Genomic DNA, 20839 nt, shown 5'->3' with positions numbered 1-20839 from the left:
TATTAGTGATATTCTAGTTCTAAGAATCAGTTCTGGTCACTTTGTTGACATTAGTGTTTTTCAAGGCTCTTTAGCAACAATGCGTTTCATATTGTCTTATTTTTAAAGATTTATTTATGTATTTTAGAGATGGAGGAGGGTGGGGAGGAGCAGATGGAGAGGGAGAGAGAAACATAAGCCTAGAGCCCAACACAGAACTGGATCCCATGACTCTGAGATCAGGACCTGAGCCTAAACCAAGAGTCCATCGCTTAATCGACTTTGTCACCCAGGCGCCCTTTCATATTGTCTTTTACTAGTAATATCAAAATCACCAAATGGAGGCTATTTCTTGGTGACCCTATTTCAGCATAATTTTTACTGATTATAAATTTAAATTTGGGATACAAAATTTTAAGGATATTTATTATATCAACATGCTTTCATACCAGGTCAGCTGAAATAGTGAAAAGTTCTGGAAGCTACAGCATATAAAGCATAATTGAAGAAACCAAATAAATTATAGAGTAGAAAATCATGGAGACTATTAGGTATATTAAGAACTTTTAGAATTTTCGAAGGAACTTTGGAGTCTCCTTATCCTGACCTTCTGTCCAATGTAAGAATCCTATCCTGAAGTCGTCTCAGTAAATCATCACTGCTCTGTTCTGGAACAAGTGAGCTTACTACTTTTTAAGGCAAGCCTCCACATTATTTAATTGCTAAACTAATAGGTAGTTTTTTCCCATATACTGAGAAGCTTCTTATTCTTACCCACAATCCATCTAGGACACACACACACACACACACACACACACACACACACACACACACACTGTTTTCTCCAGGACAACTATACCCAGTTCTCTCAAAATATGCAAGAACAGAAATGTTCAAATTACAAGTTTCAGAACTGATATCCAGAAGTGGAGGTGATAAAATTATGGAGTAAAACTCACAATAAGAAAGAATTTTCCAAATTAAGTTTTTAAATAATGAAGCATACCCCTTTCCAGTGTGGAGAATATCTTATTTGTATCAGGGATGTAGCAGAGTAGGGGACCATTTGATCTGAAGAACTTTCTGCCATGAGAGAAAGGCATGCTGACCTCTGAGTTTCTCCCCATTTCCAAAACTGTTTGATTCTTTGATTCTAAATGGTTGGGAAATGATGAAACAAAACTTCTTTTCCAGCTCTTTCTTCTTCCCCTAATGAATCATTAACCTCACGTTAAATCATCCTTCCTAAGAAAAGTTCTGAGTTCGTTATATCCAGCTGTCTTTTAGTCAGTGTGAACTTTTTAAAAGGCAATTTTTACAAAATTTCCAGCGGAGGTGCCAAATATTGATTTGTGGTTGCCAGATAGAATGTGTGTCCTGTTCTATTCTGTAGTGAAGTATGTTTCATAAAGTCAAATTGGATTCAAGAGAACATTTTTTATATTTTGAATTGGTATAGATGTGAGGATGACTCTTTTCTCATGTGATACATTATTGCTTTGTTGTCAAAAATACTGTTAGCAATTTAAAAATACAAAAATATTTAGGGGCACCTGGGTAGCTCAGTCAGTTAAGCATCTGCCTTCAGCTCAGGTCATGATCCCGAGGTCCTGGGATTGAGTCCTGCATTGGGCTTCCTGATTAGTGGGGGCATCTCCTTCTCCCTCTCCCTCTGTGTGTTCTCTCTCAAATAAAAATAAATAAATCTTTTTAAAAAAGATTTAAAAATAAATAATATTGTTAGTAAAGGCAGATATACCATAATATACTTAAAATTGCACAGAAAGGCATCACAAAGGATGAGAGCTACTATACACAAATCTCATTAAGCACCAATAAAATTATATAGACGCCTTCTTATATAACATGACCTGGATTGGGTATTGGTGACAATTAATTAATTGGAAAAACTGCTAAAATGGCACACACATTTCTGAAGCATGTATTTTACTTTAAAAAACATATATACTAAAAAAAAAAACATATATACTGTACATGTATTTTGCTATAGGGCCAATGTTTCTTATTTTAAAATCTTTCATTATTTTTTGTTTTTAAACATGGGTTTGTGGATTACAGTGGCACATCTTTCTTTCATCAACTACACCCATAATTCCTGGTCTGCGATTTCTTGAGTTTCTTTAAAGTGAATCAAGGATTTCAAATCACATACGAAGTGATTCAAGTGCAGAATCCTAGACTTTGCATTTTTGCTTTTCAACCTTTTATAGTTGCCTCCTCACACCAAATCAACAGCTATTTCTAGTACTCACCCCTTTCTAGCCTTTGCATATGCTAAACTTAGTTTTCACAGAAACCACAACTCTTTCTCTTTTTTTTCACAGTGTCAACAGTTTATTCAATATTTAATTAATATAGATACTTAAAACAACAAGTATGACTGGTAGAAACCAGTCTGGAAACAAATAGGAGTGCTTGATATAGAGAGATTCTAACTGGAGGGAGTAGACGTGCCGAGAGCATACTAGAGTGTCTACTGACGGCTAGCATGAGTATGCCATGGGCTCTTGTTAGTATACAGAGGGAATGAGAAGCATGGATTAATCTAGAGAGTATTCAAAGAGGAGTTTCTTTAAGAAAACTACTATAGTGTCAGATGCCCCAAAAAATACAATGGAGGGGTTACTGGCATGATTGTGGCTTGCTCTCAGGGTTTCTTTGTGTGAGGTAGGAAAAGGCACTCTCCCAATACAGGGTTTAATGAGGGAGGTATGGGTTAAATCTCAGCCTCCATTCACCCCCTCTGCATGGTGCCACTTAGGTGAGCCTTTTATGTAGGGTACAACCTACATAACCAACACAGCAGCCCGGCTCCTGGGGCAGAAGATCTATTACAACTGGGGGAAGGGAGATGGGCTGATCTGTAGGCATGTACAAGAAGATGGGGCCAAGAAGAAGGAAGGATGGGAGAGAGCTGACCTATAAGGTAGGAAGACTTCAGTCCTGGAAGAGATTTTTGTAACAACTACTAGATACTGTCTTGCCTAGCCAACCCATAGATTGTTTTACCTGCAGGAGAAAATTCTTTTAGCAGAAAGGGCAGTATAGTCTCTATTCATTTTACCGCAGACTTCTGGACTGCTCCCAGCTGCACCTCCCCTGCTACTCCACCTCCCCTGCTACTCTACTTCCTTTACTGCCACTGTTCCCAATTGCCTTAGGAAGGTTGCTAAGAAGATCACTAAGTCATATGGGCTTTTAAAACTCTCCTTACTGACCTTGGAAGCTTTTCTGCTCCATTCAAAAATTTCTCTACCTATTAAGTGCTACCTTAGCTCCTTTCACAGATGACAGGACCTTTCACTCCAGAATTCATTATGAAAATCAACATGAAAATGCCCGGTCGCCATAGCACATCGTAAAGTTTATTCATACTCAGGTGTTAAGAGTCAATGAATGAACAAGCATAAATGAGTGACAAGGAAAAGAAATAAATGAGCATGCCTCTTAAAGCAAAGAGGGAAGGCCAGCAAGAGGGTCCTATGGAAAGCAAACTAAAATCCCTCAGTTTTGCAGTCATTTTCATCTTCAACTAGTCCTGGACAGAAAGATACTGATTATGAAGTTGATCTCATTTATTTTGTTTCTTTGCTTGTGTTCTCTTTCAGTATTAGAGCTCAACCTTTGAACTCTATGACACCACTAAAACTTTCAATGAGCCATGAAGATTTTTTTTTTAGTATAAGGCAGCTAATTTTAAGGCGGTTCACTTACTGAGCAGTCAGTGTATTTTTTTTTTAACTGTAGAACTTAAATAATGAAAGGGATGGATCTTTCTTCTCTCTCCCGTCAGCACACGGAACCCATCCTAATTTGTACATACCCTCTTAGGAAGATCACTGCCGATGCATATGTGACTGTCCCTGTCCAGCCATCTGTGATTCTTAACTTAGCTTCAGTGTGGTTCGTTTCACTGTTAGAATGCTCCTTGTCTATGCAGGGCTGTTCTCATGTTTCATAAAATCGAATGGTTAACCAAACACTTGCATCACTTGAAACAAATAAACATGTCTTATCACACTGAATATCTTTTAAAAACTCTTTAGTGCCAGCTGCTAGGAACCTAGCTCTCTTTCCTCTCTCACTTAGAATTCTAGTACTTACAGTAATAGGTGGAGAACATCCTCTGTTCAGGGGCTCTTGAACTTTGTAGGTTTCTCACTCACAGGACTGGTTACAATACAGATTGCAGGGCATCAATAGGTCAGGGATGAGGCCTAAGAATTTGTATTTCTAACAAGTTCTCCTGTGTTGCTGCTGATAATCAGGGAATAACACCTTGAAAAATTAGCTGAAGCACCTCGCTTCATAGCTGAGGAAACGGAGTCTTAGAGAATTCAAATGATTGGCTCAAAGTGACCCAGTGCATTAGAGGCAGGGCCAAGACGAGCACTTAGGCCTTCTGACTTCCATTTCCTAACTACACAGGACTTCTTTTTTTATTTTTATGTATTTTATTTATTTATTTTTGTTTTGTTTTTTGAGACTTCTTTTTTTTTTTTTTAATGTATATCAACTGTCTACATTATTCCCTCTCTATTGTTTTGGCACTGGTCAGGATCCCAAAATCATTTTGCTGCTTTTCTCCATTAATTCTAGTGAAATCACACAGCAGCATTCGGTGTAAATTCTAGAGCCTTGCAGCCGAACCAGTCCTGTGATTCTCCACCCCTCCCTAAGAAAAAGTCCCATGCCTTAGTCTTGATTCATTTTTCTTTCAGGAGAAACTTTTGCTGAACGCTTAAACAGCAAATTCTTGGTAAAATTCTCCAGGCTGCATTTTGCTTTCAGGAAGTTTCTTTTCCTTCTCTCTTCCTTTATTTCTTTTTTTGTTTTTTTGTTTTTTCTTGCAGAGTTTGTTTCAGATCATTGTTCTGATCTCCTGTTAATAAGTTCTCAGGCAACCTTGAGAAATCTCTGCCTTCCTTTACACAGCTTCTGTTGTTGTTGTTCAAAAGAAATAAAGCTGAAGAAGAAATCTCTTACCATGTCTAAGTATTTTTTTCTGATCAGTATTGATTTCAGCTTCTATTCGGCAGCCTCCTTTTTTATCTGTCTACTCCTGCTTTCCAGCAAGGCTATCATCTCTAGAGGAGCAGAGCGACTGGGTGCCTCCTCACTTGCTCTTTCTCCTCACCTTACCCTAGCTCTCCATGTGTGCCTCTCTCCTGTGCCTTTATTATGCATGGAATCTCTCTCTTCCTGCCACTTCCTCCCATTAATAATTTCCTATTCACGTCTCTTGAGTTCCAGTCAGTGGGCCTCTCTAGCTTATCCACTGGTTGACATCATCTTTGTCTCTTCCTGCTAGAAACATAATTTCCTCAGATTGTGTGCTTCCTTTCCAAATCTCTTCGGGAGAAAGTATGAGACAGAGAAAGGAATGTATGGACAGAGCACCATTATATCAGCTATATTAGCCCTGTTGTGTTAGAAAAAGTGGTGTGGAGCGGTGAGTCACTTGGCTTCTCCACTTCTCACTTCCCCAGCTGTGAAACCCGAACAGGTCGATCTAGCCAGAGTTGCCAACTCCCAGGCTGCCAACAGAGCCTGGGCAGGTTATGTAAACGAACTGAAGCAGGGCTGGGGGAGCTGGGGGCTATAGGCAATGTCCAAAGGGCATTACTACTGCTAGCTCTTGTTACGTCTGCAAGGAAATGCTGGCCATGCAGAGTTGCCAGGTCTTCTCGTTTTCCAAGAGTGAATCTAGATTTTTTAAAAATATGAGCTCTCCTTTTTAAACTGTAGACAACTAATTAAAATAATGAACCAAACAAAGCACATCCCGTCCTCGAGCCAGATTTGGCCCGAGTTGCCAGTTTGTGACCTTTAGAGGAGATGAGACCCTTCAGTTTCTGGAAGGTCTAACACTTCATAACTCTTTTCTCTACTCTTTTTCTCCCTCTGTAGCTGCAAGCAGATGACAGAGAGATCTAGGAGGTGGCAAAGCCACCAAGGGAGTGAGGGGGAGCCTGGGTTTCTGAATCACCAAATGGAAGAAAGCTTCCAAGCACCAGGAACACCCATTTTGACCTGTGATGTCAACGGGAAATAAACTTTGATTTTTTTAAAAAGATTGTATTTATTTATTCATGAGAGACACAGAGAGAGAGACAGAGACATAGGCAGAGGGAGAAGCAGGCTCAATGCAGGGAGCCCGATGTGGGACTTGATCCCAGGACTGCGTGATCACGTCCTGGGCCAAAGGCAGACCACTCAATGGCTGAGCCACCCAGGTGTCCCTAAACTTTGATTTTATTTAAGGGATATGTTGTCAGCATTTATTTGTTACCACAGTTAGTATGATCCTAAGTAACATACTCTCTTATCTGCATTGTTCTAAGGATCAGAGAAAGTATTCAATGTAAAGCTCTTAGAGAAGCGTCTGACATCTAACAAGCATTAAGGGGATGTTAGCTATTCTTATGATTTAGAATGGTCTTTAAAAATAGCCTTGGAGGGGTGATCTTTCACTTTTATCTCTGGAATTTAGAACATTATACCAGAAAACATCCTAAGAGTCAATCAGTCCAAGTCCTGTCACTTTAGGAATGAGTAAACTAAGTCCCAGAGAGACTGAACGGCTTGCCATGAAATCACTTTACCAGTCATAAGTACTTTACTATAAATTAGTTGATCTATTTTAGCCAGGAAAAGACCAGCTGCTAGGAATACAACTGGATGGGGAAAAAGGGTGTAGATGCATTTGGAGTTGGGTTGTTACTTGCAAATGAAGGCCTGGGCTTAGGGCTCTTGGCAGCCAAAAAAGGAACAACAAGATACTTGGTAAGAGGGGCAGAAGAGGCAAGGATGAAATATACAATAACATTTTCATCTCATTGCTAAATATAATGATTCATCCAAAGTTGTTTAGTAAAAGGTAATAAATATATTTCAGAGAGTTAGCATCAAGTCCCTTCTCTGCAAAGGACCCCAGAAAAGGCTCTGTTGAAGAGGTGAGCCTAGGTGGCCCTAGCCTGATGCAGGGCATCCGGCTCCCCTACCATGGCTGATCGGAACAGGGGTGTCCACCTCACCCACACTGAGACCACTGGCAGCTTCTCTCAGAACCAATGTGGAATCTACTCTCTGAGAGTTTGTGTTAGGTGTTAGAAGCTCATCTGTTACATAGCATCATGCCTGGAGTCAGCTATATGGCCCAGAAAAAAGCCATGTGCAGGCCCAAATCAGAGAACAGCAGAAATTTTGAATATGTGAAAGGATCTGGTGTGCAGAGATAAGAATGGAGCAGATATTCAAAAAATACCAAAGAACAGAGGCCGCATGGCTCCAAGACACATGGAGCTCTGTCCCCAGCCTGACAGCTCACCCATTCCCATCCTTAGCTCCCACCAAGGCTGGATTCAACAGTGTTTTCATGAGTTCTCTCTGTCCTTAAAAATTAGAGCTACTTTTTTAGATTTTATTTATTTATTCATGAGATACACAGAGACATAGGTAGGAGTGGAAGCAGGCTCCCTGCGGGGAAACCAATGTGAGACTCGATCCCAGGACCCTGAGATCACACCCTGAGCAGAAGGCACATATTCAGCCACTGAACCACCCAGGTGTCCCTAGACCCACCTTTTAAAAATCCGGCTACCTGAATTAGTTTCTATGCCTTCAGACAAGGAAATCAAAATAAATAAATAAAAATAAAATAGTCAATGAAGAAATCAAAATAAAAATCTCTTATCCATATTTGTTTACTTATTGTCAAGTAACGAAATTGAGAGTTTACCTCTGCCCAGAAAGGAGTTATTAAAAACAACTACAGCTGCTATCCTCTAGGTTCTAATTTTAAGAGACTGGATGTGATGCTCTTTTGAATAGTCTAATTCCCTAGGATCATCTTAGGAGTGATTTGAATACATGGGATGAAATTTTTCATATTTCTACCACAAGAGATCAAATTTTTAAGTATTATCCTACTCAGAATTTTTGGGGTGAGGGGAAAGGGGTGGGAAGGGAATTTTTCCTCATTATAATAGTCATATGTACTCATTGTCAAAACTCTTGATAACAGGGGCATCTGGGTGGCTCCGTGGTTGAGTATCTGCCTTCAGCTCAGATCATGATCCTAGGATCCTGGGATTGAGTCTCACATCGGGCTCCCCGCAGGGAGCCTACTTCTCCCTCTGCCTGTCTGTGTCTCTGCCTCTCTCTGTGTGTCTCTCATGAATAAATAAAAATTTTTTTCAAACCTCTTGATACCATAAAGAAAAAAATTCAAAAAAAGAAAATGACAATTAGACCATTAACAAACAATGATCATTAATTTTTAGGACAAAATTCCAACAGTGATGATAATATAATTACATTAGTATCTGGAATTGTCCCTCAAAAATTCCTGCAATTTTACTGGTTATGTTCCTATATATTCATACATGTCTATACTCATAGATATTTTTTTCCAGAGTTCACTGAGGACCAGGATTTGATTCAGTGGGCAATGCTTTTGAAATCAGACTTCTTTATTTTTTCTGATAACCAATAAATGCTTTATTTACTTTATTCAGTTCCTTTGTTTTTCTTTTTTTTAAAAGATTTTATTTATTTATTCTCACTGGCATAACACAAAGTTGGCGTCTCGCTCTCACAGCACACCAATATAGGTTGGTAGGAGAGTCTGCTCTGCACAGTCATTGAAGGACTTGACTGATGAAGGTTTTGCCCTGCAGCATGTTGTAAGCAGTAAAAAAACATGTAGAGAACCCAAACTCCCCCTTCCCAGCTTTGGACCAAAACCGGCATATGCCACTTTCATTTTCATTGCCTAGAATTGTTTATGTTGCCTCCCTAAATGTATGTTCAGATAGGACAGCATATGGAATATTTACTGGTCATTACTGTGTCTGCTATAAAAGGAAAAAAAAAAAAAGAAACAGAAAAAGTGAGACAGATAGAAATTTACAATGACATCGTGTAAACCAATCCAGATAAATCTGTAACCACAATAGATAAATCAAGTATGCTCCTAAGTAAAAAAAAGTAGATGATGTCAGAAAGAATTTTTTGAACCTAATTATTCAACAATTAAGAGAACACCAAAAATATTAAAACAAGGAAAGCTTGAAAATAAAAAGACAAAGAAGGATAGATCAGGTAAATATGAACCAAAAGAAAGCTGATGTGGCTATATTTTTATCAGAAGTAATAGATGTTAAGACTAAAAATTATTGACCATAAAGCGAGATACTCGTAATAGTTTTTTAAAAGCTCTGTTCAACAAGAAGATACAAATATCCTAAACTTACAAATACCTAATAAAATAATATCCAATTATATAAAGTAAAAATTGATAAGGTGGAGAACAAAATATCAGTCACAAAACTTAAAATATCTACTATCTGGCCTTTTACAGAATACATTTGCAGGCCCCTAGACATGGATATTTAAGGCATCTCAACAAGTTTCAAAATATGGTTTCAAACAATAGTAATCTTTGAAGCATAATGCAACCAAGTAAGATGTTGATTAAAAAATAAATTAAAATAAGTTAAAAAATTCCACACTCGTGAATATTTAAAAGGAAACCATATTTTAAAGTAATGCACGGGTGAAAGAAGAAATAATAATGGGAATCTTAGAATACTATGTAGCAAATGCAAATGAAAAAATATATGAGAACTTAATAGATGGCCAAGGATGGACAATTCAAACATCACTAAGGGCAGTAATTGCAAGGCATTAAAGCAGATCAAATGTGTTTAAATCCATGAGTTTAGATACTTGGTGGGGGGGGAAGACTAAGAGGTCACTTTGGGAAGATAATAGAGAATCATTCCTAAAATCACACATTTATCATGCCCTTCTGGCATGGACTGTAACATCAATAACCAAGAAACTAGAAACAATGGCACAAGTGGACAAGTGGAAACTTTTGGGGGAAACCCAAGAGGCCAATCACATTCAGATGCCCAAGTGAGGCCACCAAAAAGGGACTTTTCAAGAGGCCTATGGAAAGCTGTGGTCTCCTCAGGCTGATCATGGAATTTAAGGAGAGTGAGGCCAAGCTTGGATCCAGGGGGGCACTTCTGCATCTATCCATCAACACATCTGACTGCAACAAACTTCTGAAAGCAGTGTCTGCTGCTTCACTTCTACCTTCCATATTTCATGTAGGCTCTCCTTTTGGTCAACTCTAACTCAGAGCCATAATAGAAAGGGACTTCTGGAAAATAGCACAATTCAAATAGTCTACTTTTTTTTTTTTTTTTCAATTTGGCAACTATACTCTTCTTGTAACCACTTCCAAATGAAGACAATAACAAAATCATGCTTCCACTTAAGAAGATGAAACTACCCCTCATACAACTGAAGAAGCACTGATCTTTCCCAAAGAATACACAAATGAGATCCATCTTTAGATGATGTTCATTTGTCTCATAGCTGGATCTCACTCCTGTTTTGATATCTTGTAACTTAAACACTAAGGTGTAAAGTTAATATTTTATGTTAGATAGTGGAAGAATGGTGTGTTTGTGTATCTACATGCATGTATGAATATATTCATACCGAAGAAAAAATACATTCATGAGTACTGCAGTCTTCATTTATGCAATTGCTCACATGGTCATAGCTGGTATTTACAATCTCCTTTCGCCACTATCCGGTTAGTATTCTCTGGACTCAAGAGTCAGCTTTCCTAGAGTCTGACCCAAACATTCATTCCTGAGGGATCTGTATCAATTGCTGTTCTGCTATACTGGGTTGTTGTGGCTTTCTGTCAACTTTTTTCATAGTACACGGGAATATGAAGAAGTGTCCCCAGTGGATCTGTTGAACTCCAGAGATAACCCCTTCTGCCCCCAGTGTGTAGTGGCAACCCAATTTCTCCCTGAGGAGTAGGATCAATCAAGTAGCTAATATAGTAAGCCACTTTTTCCCCCCTGGTTGGTTCAGTGGCATGAAAGAAGACTCCAATGGCCAGGTTACAGTCTCAGCTTCCAGTTTGATGGAATAATTTTTGTATCCCTAATGAAAGCACTCTTCTTTGGAACTGGGACCTCTAAACCAACAGCACCCAAAGTTGAGGGAATGGGAAGCAGAGTTTTTGTTAGTGGGCTATTAGAGTTATTAATAAGAGAAGCAATCTCATTTCCATCCCTTAATTCTGGGAACTGAGATAAAAAGCACATATGGTGGTTACTTACTCAGTGTATATATTGTATCCTGTAAGACATTATTCTTGCCCTGAAAAGTGTTGCCACCCAGCTGGCACCACAACGAAGCCTTCAAAAGGCCATCCCCCTATCCTATCAGGCCAGCTGCTTCAAAATGATGGAGAACATGATAAGCCCAGTAAATTCCATGAGCTTGAGCCTATTGCTGTCATTCATGTGATATAAAATCAGTTTTCTGCTCAGAAAGCAATGCTGTGTGGAATACTGTGAGGATGAATGAGACATTTTGTGGTTCACAGCAGGTAATTTTGCCAGAAACATTGCAGGCAGGAAAGGCAAATCTATATCCAGTTCAGACCCCCAGAGAGGATTTTCCATAACCACTGTTGTTAGGGCCTCTGCTGAGTGGGGTGGGGGGCTGCAGGTGTCCACTTTCGGGGGCTGCTGGCATACCCTGAAAACCCATCTGCAATTAGGTCTGAATTTTGTCTTCTTTAGTGTAGCAGACACAAAGAACACAAAAGTTCAGAGGTATGGGTAGAGACAGAGGAGACAATTAACAGGAATAAAGGCCATAGTAATCTGAGTCAATTGCTCACACAACTTACTTTTACCTTCAGGACCTGCCTGAACCTGGTTTTGTTTTTGTTTTTGTTTTTTTGGTCTTTTTAAAAAGATTTCATTTATTTATTCATGAAAGACACACGGAGAGTGGCAGAGACATAGGCAGAGAGAGAAGCAGGCTCCCTGCTGGGAGCCCAATCTGGGACTGGATCCCAGGACTCTGGGATCATGACCTGAGCCAAAGGCAGGCGCTCAACCACTGAGCCACCCAGGTGCCCTGAGCCTGGTCTTCTATACATTACTTCCACCCATGCTACAGTGCTGCTACTCATACCCAATGTAATGGCTTAGTGTGTCAAACAATACCTCCTTCAAAATGAGCAGTTCAGGTTCCATGACAACTTAGTAGACCAGAGTCAAGCATTCAGTCTCTTCCAGAGTCCAGTTAAATCAGAAGCTATTTCTTCAAAGGACAACAGTTATCTTTAGAAGATAGCACAGCATTGCTTCAAATCCTACATGTCTTCACTGTAATTCACCTAGGATTCTGCCAAGGGCCCCATACAACATCCCCAGCTGTCACAGAAATTTCAAATATAGGTGGGTCTTCCAGGTCAAAGGGCTCAAGTGCCAGAGGGGTTAGTGCACAACCTGCACCTGTTGCAGAGCCTTCTGTCACTGAGCCCTACTGAAAATTGGAAACCCACTAAATGCTGTACTTTTGTCTGTGGAGTAGGAAGGGCTAGGTGCAGCAATTTATTTTTCACCTTAGAAGAGACATCAGACCATGCTGCAGATCAGAGGAGGCAGTCACTAAGGTGGGAGCTCTGATATTTTTATGAAATTGATTTCTCACTCTTCAGATATTTGCTGCTTCCTGTTCATCAGGTCCAATCAACATGCTATCATTGCTATAATGGACTAAGATGATATTTTGTGGAATGGAGAGGCAATAAAGATATTTTCAGACTGGGTTATGAGAGAAGGCTGTAGAGTTAATGAAAACTTGAGATAGGACAGTGAAGTGCATTGAGAGCCCCACCAGTGGAAAGCAAACTTCTTTTTGTAGTCTTTCTTATGAGAGATAAGAGAAAAAGTATTAATCATATCAAGAGTGGCATACTAAGTACCAAGGATTGTATTGGGTTGCTCCAATATGGAAACCTCATTTGGAAGAGCCAATGTCATTAGAATTATGACCTGATTACATTCACTATAATCTAGCATCACTCCCCCAAATCTAGCTTTTCTTCACAGGCCAAATAGGTGAAATAAATGAGAACGTAGAAGAAATCGCCACTTGTCCATGCTTTTCAAGGTGGCACTATTCTGAGAATGCTATATTGCCTTTTGTTTACTATTTTGGCAAGTAAAAGTTAGTTTTAGTGACTTCCTCCTGGCCTTTTCTATCATAAAGCCCTCACTCCATAATTTGGGGAATAGTATGGTGATTTTGTCTTTGCTGAATATATAAATTCCAACTCTGCATTTCAGAACTGAAAAAATAATCATGGATTGGGTTTGGGTTTCACCAGGTCCACTACGAATTGGGCTCAAACCAAAACTCCACTTATTTCCTGACTTCTTAGGCCCTACTCACACTACAGTGACATTTTGGGTTCTAGGAATCAGCATTGATTCAGAGCCAGTAAGCAGTAATACCCCAAATTCTGGTCATTTCCCCTCCCCTAATGTACAATAATACTGGTGAATTGCCACAAGTATCTTTGGGGAAGGGTAGGTGGAAGATTTACGGTATACATTTTGCCATGTAGCAGGATTCTTCTGCAAGGAGACTTGCCACATAATTTAAATGGGCTCTGCATCTGCTTGATCCAGACCAAATCAAGCCTGGGAATCATTGGAAGATCCAGGACTATGTTCTGAGATTCAAGTCAGAATTCTTTGCTCCAGACCTAGAGTTTTCTTGTATATACAAATCAAGTAAGACACTAGTACAGTGTCTATATATTTGAATCCTACGTAGTTCACAAAAAATTCTATCATTCTGATAGCTCTGTCCATGATCGCAACCATGTTTCCCTTGTCTCTAGCAGTTAAGATAGTTAAGTCATGTCACTTGGTGCCTGTCACCCCACTATCCCACCAATCCCAATGAATTCAGGGAGCCTTGTTTAACGATAGAATTAATGACTTGTAGAGAATGGCAATATAAAACTGTACAAAGATGTTGGTGTTTGCTCAACAACGCATTTCTTAAAGCTTTGTCGAAGGGAGTGTCTTCTGAACCTCCTAGGTCATAATTAGGAGATGGCTGAGCAGTTCTTACATAATACATCCATGTCAGTATTCCAACTCCTTTATCTTTTGGATACCTTCCATTTATACAGTGTGAGATTGATTTGTGAAAGAGGTGAGTTTCAGGTACCATCTGGCAGTAGACAAATAGTTTCACAGTTTACATGTATGGGTGTAAATATGAATAATAAAGAACAAGAGATAAAGATAGACATGCGAGTACACTAGTCCCCCCACCCCCCATCTATGGTTTTGTTTTCCATGATTTCAGCCACCCTCTGTCAACCGTGGTCTGGAAGCAGATGATCCTCCTTCTGATATATCACCAGAAGGTTAATGGTAGCCTAATGCTAATTCACAATGCCTATGTAACTCATCTCAATTCATCTCATCATGCAAGCATTTTATCATCTCACATCATCACAAGAAGAAGGATGAGTATAGTACAATAAGATATTTTAAGAGAGACCATATTCACATAACTTTTATTACAGTACATTATTACAATTATTCTATTTTATTATTAGTTACTGTTGCTAATCTCTTACTGTGCCTAATTTATAAATTACAGTTAATCATGGGTACATATGCATATATAGGAAAAAACATAGTATATGTAGGGTTCAATACTGTTTGCAGTTTTAGGCATCCACTGGGCATCTTAGTATCCCCTGCAGATAAGGGGAAACTACTATAATGAAGTATGAGATTTGAGCAGACATAAAAAATTCAGTAGATTATTGATGAACCATAGACGTTTGATGGAGGAAAAAGAGAAGTGGCAATAATCCAAACCGAAGAGTTGCTGCTTCTGGGAAGATGGCTGGAAAGATAGAGGGGACTCTGTAAATGAAACAGAGAGGTTTGAGAATAGGTAATATACAGGACATAAAAGAGAGCAACATGTCAAAAATTATTTTGAGGCTCATTAAATTAGAGGTTGATAATATTGTGGTATTAATAAGAAAGATGGGGAAACCATAGAGAGAAGGTATGTGGAAGAGAATAGTTTGAAGGTTAGATGGGAAAAGAAATGACAGAGCACTGAAAAATTCTAGAACTATAACTGTTAGAGGAGGCTTATGGGAAGCTATTATATGCAGTCACTGTGCTGTGAACACTTGGCTAGGTTTACATGAATTCCCAGAATTCACTTCTCTGTATGTGTTCAGGTAGATGGTCCACGAGAGAGTCTTGTGTGATTCAGAGGGTAGAAATGAAGCAGTAGAAATTTTGAGGCTCCCACACGTTGTCGTTTATCTGTTGCCCGACCTCATTGGTTTGTGGCAGTGGCTGAGCCTGTGACTGATCAACTTTTGCCAAGATCCTCTTTTATCTTCTGCAACTCCTAGGCCAAGGTGTGTGTGTGTGTGTGTGTGTGTGTGTGTGTGTGTGTGTGCTAAGTTCCATGACAAAGGACCCCAGCTTGTATAGGACATCCAGGCCTCAAGGTCAGAGACAATGACATGGGTTTCAGTACATCTTCATGGGCTCATGTTTTTGAATTCTAGCTTGCTCTTAATTTCACCCACTTTACCTCCATCTGCTCTTTCCAACTTTGTGCCATATATATATTTCCTTTACTATATTAGTCAGCATGCAATCAGAGAAGCAGGATCACCATATATATTATACACACCACACACAGACACACACACACACACACAATTCTGCTTCTCTGATTGTACCCTGGCTGATATAATAAAGGAAATAATAGTTTAGGCAGTGATTCTCGAGATTTCAAAATCTATGTCTTATTTGCATAAGTATAAACATTTCTCTTCTTCTTTCCCACCCCACCAGTTGTAATAGACCCCTCTTAGAGAAGCATGTCTATTAGGTTAAGGAATTCTAGTTTTCAGAGATATATGGATGGTATTTCTTATGGCAGTCTGTATTTTTTAAAATGTTATTTTCATTTAAAACATATAATATTATACTATGATAATGGCTCTGGTTTTTAGGTTAAACACAACCACATCCACATATTCTTCATTGTTCATTCTTCTCCTGTTCTTGCCCCTCCCCATCACTCCTGGAGGATAAAAGTTAGACATTCAAAAAAAAAAAAAAAAAAAAAAAAAAGTTAGACATTCAGGGTCCTCTTCAAGTTTGTATGTAGAAAGTCATAAGAGACCATAATTCACACCCAGTACAGACCAAATCATCCACATAATTATAGTTTTTTTTAATCAGATAAATGAGAGTACAAAGAAATCTAAGTGAACTAAATTTTAGAAAATGACAATCCTTCAGATGAGAGAAAAGATACACAGTGGTTCTCACCCCTGACTGAAGTGGAGGGAAGAGTAATCCAGCACAGATGATGGTAAGGGGAAATCAGCCTAGCTTTGAACAAATTTTGATGGCAGTGCGCGAGTAGCACATAGGTTAGACTCCAGAGGAGCCACAGGCATAGAAGAAGATATACTACCTCACAGTTTTTTCTGTGATGTTCACTAACAGGTAGGACCACAAAAACAAGGGTGGTGAAGAAGAGCTGGGAGAAACTCTCAGAGATATATTAGGCTTTCAGCTAAGAAAGTCTTGTAGAGAGGGTAGAGGAGCTGAGAGAGGACCCCTGGCCCTCTAGGCATTCAGCTAAAAAGACTGGGAGTGGGAGCAGGAGAGAACTGAGATCCTCCCCCAAGGCTTAAAGCTAAGGAAGACATCAAGCAGAGCAGAAAAGCTGAGAATAAGAGCTGTAAAACAATACTGGCTTGCAGGAAAAGTCCTGGTCCTGCTTTAAAAATCTTTGAAGCCAGTGGTGAATTGAATCAAACTAAAAATTTATAATAAAACCCAAATTCTGCCTAACAATAGATCATAGACTCAGCCTAAATTCTAGTGGCATCATAGAGAAGGTGTATAGTCCTTTTTGGAAGAAAGGAGAAGGTGTATAGTCCTTTTTGGAAGAAAACATAATTTAATTCTTTGTCTACTGTATTTTTACATAAAGTACCCAGCACATACTAATATCAAGACACATAAAAAACAAAAAACAAAAAACAAGAAAATGTAACCTATGGTCAAGAAAGGAAAACATTGGGGCACCTGAGAATATATCAATCCTAGACATTTATACATCTAATAAAAGAGCTGCAAAATATAGGAAGCCAAAGCTGATAGATCTACAAGATGAAATAAACAAACCCACAATTATGGTTGCAGATTTCACCACCCTTCTCTCAATAATTGATAGATCAAGTGGCACTAAAAAAAGTGAATGCTGACCAGAAACTTCCAAGGTTTTGGTTATTGTAACATGCAAGGTATCAGACATTGTAACTCTGCTTTAAAACAGAGATTTCCAAAATCTTTTCCCAGGAATAGCAACTGTATGGCTAAATGGGTCACGCCTAATTGTTCTGTTGGGCATGTTCGGTTGGGCATCTGCCTTCAGCTCAGGTCATGATCTCGGGGTCCTGAGCTTGAGCCCCTCATTGGGCTCCCTGCTCAGTAATGAGTCTGCTTCTCCCTCTCCTTCTGCCACTCCTGCCCCGCTTGTGCTTTTCCTCTCTCTCTCAAATAAATTTAAAAAAAATATTTTTTTAAAAAAAGAAAGGAAAATATCAATAAAAGTTAACCAAGAAATAGTTCCGATTTTAGAATTATCACAGTATGACAAAAATGCTAAAGGACTCAAAAGAAAAGTTAGAAGCCATGTATGAAGATATGGGTAACTTCAGAAAAGTGACACAGTATAAAAAATGGAAATGCTAAAAATAAAAAACTACTACCACAAGTAAAGCATTAGTTGGATGGGCTGGTTTAGCAGTAAGTGGACAATACAGAAGAAGGAAATTCAAAAAAGATAGATAGAAGGAAGGCATCCAAATTGAAAGACAGAAAAAAAAAAAGAAAAATTAAACAGTATTTTAGATCTATGGAACAATGTCATGTGGTCTAATATTTGTATCATTGGGGTAATAAAAGGAGAGGAGAAGGGGAATGGGCAAAAACAATATTGAGATGTAATAGATGAGAATTTTCCCCAAGCTAATGACAGATATCAACTTATAGTCCAAGAATTGCAGCCAACAACAAGAAGAATCAATACTAAGGAAACTACACTTAGGCACATCATAGTCAAAATTTTGAAAACCAAATTTAGAGAGACCTTAAAAGCAGCTAGAGGAGTAAAAGCTACTATACACAGGGAGTTAAAATATGAACTACAAATGACTTTTAATCAAGAATAATGGAGACAGAGATGGAATGATGTATTTAAAGTGCCAAAAGGAAAAAGAATCTGTCAACCTAAAATTTTATATACAGTGAAAATTATCCTCTAAAAACAAATGTGAAATAAAGACATCCTCACACAGACAAAAACTGAGAGACTTTATCACCAACAAACTGCACTGCAAGAAATGCCAAAAGTTCTTGAGGCCAGAGAAAAATGAAACCGTATCTGCAGGAAGAAATAAAAAAGTACCAGAAAGGACAAATAAAAAGACACATATATGGATGTGTGGGTTTTATAACACATAGAAGTAAAATATATGCCTGTATCATAAAGGATGGGAATCAGATAAATGGAATTATGCCGTTGTAATTTTCTTATACGGTCTTAAAATAGAATAATATTATTTGAAGATAGACTGTTATAAAGATACAAAATGCAATTTTTAGAGGGCTGCTATATTTAACATACAGGAGAAAAGCTACAAAGACAATGTAGGAATCTTAATGGAATATAAAAAAATACCCAATTTACCAAAGATTCAGGAAACAAGGAATAGAGAAAGAATTGACAAATGGGAATGAATAAATGAAAACTTCCCCCAACCACAATTATTGAACACTGAATGTCTTTGGATATTAGCTTTTGCTACAGACTTGATGTTTCTCATGAATTCAATCTAAGGACAAGACAAGACAGAGAGAGCTGTGTGAAGTGTATGCTACAGTTAAATAATTTTGACGTGACTAACATTGTTGCAATCCCAAATAATATCGAGCTGCTTTATAAACTTCCCATGTCATCAAAAGTTCAAACAAGAAGCAAGATCTCCATTCCAACATAGATTTCCAGCAGTTACATTTTTCTCAACTCAAACTACTATTCCAGTAGTGGTTTTTGGATTATGATGCAACCAAAAGGGAAATTTCCATATTTAAAATCCACTTAACTGTCCAACTAACTGAGGCACTTCCACCTGATTTTCCATTGAAAGTGATTAACCTACAGTGTAATGGCATGCTATGGGGAAATATCAAGAGGACTTAATAGAGTTCAAACAGCATTGTATAAATGCCTTCTAAGCAATGAATATGCTTAAGTAAAACCATATGCTCATGGGTTGTCAGTATGTATCTGGGTGAGAAGATATTTTCAAAAACGAAATATGTACAATTTCATTACAGATCAGCATTAACAGACAAACAATTAGTTTTGATGATAGAGAACCCTTACTCCGAACTGGTGCTCAAATATGTAAAAATGTTATCCTCCCCCAAAAGGAATCCCATTCCTCTCATTATTAGACCTGATTACAATTATTATTATTACACTAATAATATGGATATTTTCTCTCTTGTTATGTAAGCATCTGCATAATATCCTAATTTTTGCCTCTTTGTACACAAACTCTAAAATATTTTGTATTTGGCCCTTTACAGAAAGAGATTGCCAGGGAATCCTGGGTGGCCCAGCGGTTTAGCGCCTGCCTTTGGCCCAGGACGTGATCCTGGAGACCCGGGATCGAATCCCACGTCGGGCTCCTGGTGCATGGAGCCTGCTTCTCCCTCTGCCTATGTCTCTGCCTCTCTCTCTCTCTCTGTGTGTGACTATCATAAATAAATAAAAATTAAAAAAAAAAAAGAAAGAGATTGCCAACCTCCGATCTAAATGCACAGTTTTCCACAACTGTTGCTTTGCTTTGGAATCACATACTTTCTAATTCAAATTGCTACTTCCATGAGTCAGTTGGAGAAGGTAAAGAGGAGATAGAAATGGAAGTTGAGGGGCAACTGGGTGGCTCAAAGTGTCTGCCTTTGGCTCAGGTCATGAACCCACTTCCTGGAACCCAGGATCCAGCCCCACTTTTGGCTCCCTGCTCAACAGGGAATCTGCTTCTTTTTCTGGCCCTCACCACTGCTCCTGCTCTTTCTCTCTCTCTATCAAATAAATAAATAAAACCTTAAAAAAATAAAAAGAAATGTAAGTCGAGAGTTAATTCAGTCCTGAGGTTAAATAATTGTAGCTACCATCGAGCACAGATTATACATAGCAAGTACTCAGGTAATTAAGCTCTTTGTATATATTTGCTCATTGAATACAAGAATCTTATGAGATGGGTACTATTCCCCACCTTTTAGAAGCTGACAGTTGTCGAGGATCTTATCGGTAGGTAAATGATATAGAGGTTTATAGGATTTAACCCAGGAATAGGACATCAGAATCAATGCCTGCAACTTAAAGTAAAGGGATCAAAGGCAGCTAGATCATTTTGGGGGTGGGGGATGTGGGATAGAGATGGATAGCAGGTGGCCCAAGGCAGAGGAGCTGGTGTGGACAGGAGATCTCCTGCGGACCATAGGAGTAAAATGTGACCCAAACTGGTAAGATCCCTGAAGGCTCGGAAAAACCCATAATTCCCACCTTTCCATCAACAGAACTCTTTTTCACCCCAATCCCTTTAATCAGTTCTGGTTCCCAACGTCCTTCTGATGAGCGCGCGGAGGTCTGAAGGCATATTATGATGTAGAGCATTGGAGATAAGCGAGTGGGATACACCTTGTAGGGTGGGCATCTGGGAAATCCGTTTTATATGTAGACAGACGCAAACGGGATACATATTTACACGTATCGTATCATTATCATATATTTGTAGTGTAACACACATCCTGACACTAAGACCCTTGTGTGTGTGTCATCAGCAGGG

General features: G+C 38.8%; 1 pseudogene; it reads left to right on the top strand.

Moving 5' to 3' along the window:
- LOC140616704 (uncharacterized) overlaps positions 1-20839 on the top strand; it is a 124046-nt pseudogene that overhangs the window by 102803 nt on the left and 404 nt on the right.

Source organism: Canis lupus, chromosome 25 (assembly GCF_048164855.1).
Source record: "Canis lupus baileyi chromosome 25, mCanLup2.hap1, whole genome shotgun sequence".
NCBI lineage: Eukaryota > Metazoa > Chordata > Mammalia > Carnivora > Canidae > Canis > Canis lupus.
Note: the sequence above shows the minus strand (reverse complement) of the source record. Positions and strands in the feature narration are given on the sequence as shown.